Below are 909 nucleotides of genomic sequence, written 5' to 3'. Positions count from 1 at the left end.
AAAAACTCAATCACACATTAGGGTTTGCACTGATATATGCATGGTAGGAGATCTCTTTACCCTGACTTAGTTGAACTTAATCTTGAAATTGAATGGCTGATTCACGCTAAACCTAAAAATCAAATGGCTGGAGATCCTAGAGAATCACCTAGGTAGATGAAAGAATATTTTATTTCTTTCACCTATAACCCATCGACTTGTATCCACTTACCCGATATCCCTACAAGCCATTATGAGATCAAGTCGATCACAATCCAGATGCTCCCATCTTTATATGAAAATATCAATGAAGATCCTTACAAGAATCTAGATGAGTTCTTAGAAATCTGTTCCATAGTGAAAATTCAAAATTTTACTGATGATGCACTTAGACTGACCCTATTCTCCTTCTCGCTTAAGGACAAAGCCAAGTACTGGCTTGGCATAACAGGGAAACCAATCCAAATATGGGCTGAAATGCAGCATGAGTTTCTTAAGAAATTTTATTCCATAGGTCAAACCAATACCATGAGGCAAGCCATTACTAGATTTGCTCAGCTTCCAGGAGAATAAATTCATGAATCATGGGAGAGACTTAAGAAACTTCATAGAAAATGCCCACATCATGGTCTATCTAAGTAGTAAATTGTTCAAGTTTTCTATGAGGGTTTAGGTGACCAATACAGACAGATGGTGGATGCATCTTGTAGAGGTACATTCATGAGTAAGAGTAAGGATGAAGCTTATACTTTGTTTGAAACTTTGAGTAAAAATTTGATCAAGCATGCTTTATTATCCTCCTATGAAAGATCAATCCCAGACCAAAAGTGGACAGAAATTTTTAAGGTCAAGCTAACAAACTCTAGTCCCAAGGCCGATTTAAACTTAATAGCCCAAAAATTAGATAAAGTCGACCTTCTTACCCAGAAA

At 36.6% G+C, this 909-nt stretch overlaps 1 non-coding gene across 1 annotated transcript; it reads right to left on the bottom strand.

Moving 5' to 3' along the window:
- Positions 1-504: 504 nt before the first annotated feature.
- On the bottom strand, positions 505-611 carry LOC114912938 (small nucleolar RNA R71). Its single transcript, XR_003798951.1, has one exon. It is a non-coding gene; the product is annotated as a small nucleolar RNA R71 (small nucleolar RNA).
- Between the last annotated feature and the right edge of the window lie 298 nt (positions 612-909).

Source organism: Elaeis guineensis, chromosome 9 (assembly GCF_000442705.2).
Source record: "Elaeis guineensis isolate ETL-2024a chromosome 9, EG11, whole genome shotgun sequence".
NCBI lineage: Eukaryota > Viridiplantae > Streptophyta > Magnoliopsida > Arecales > Arecaceae > Elaeis > Elaeis guineensis.
The sequence above is the reverse complement of the archived record's forward strand: the minus strand, read 5'-3'. Positions and strand labels throughout refer to the sequence as shown.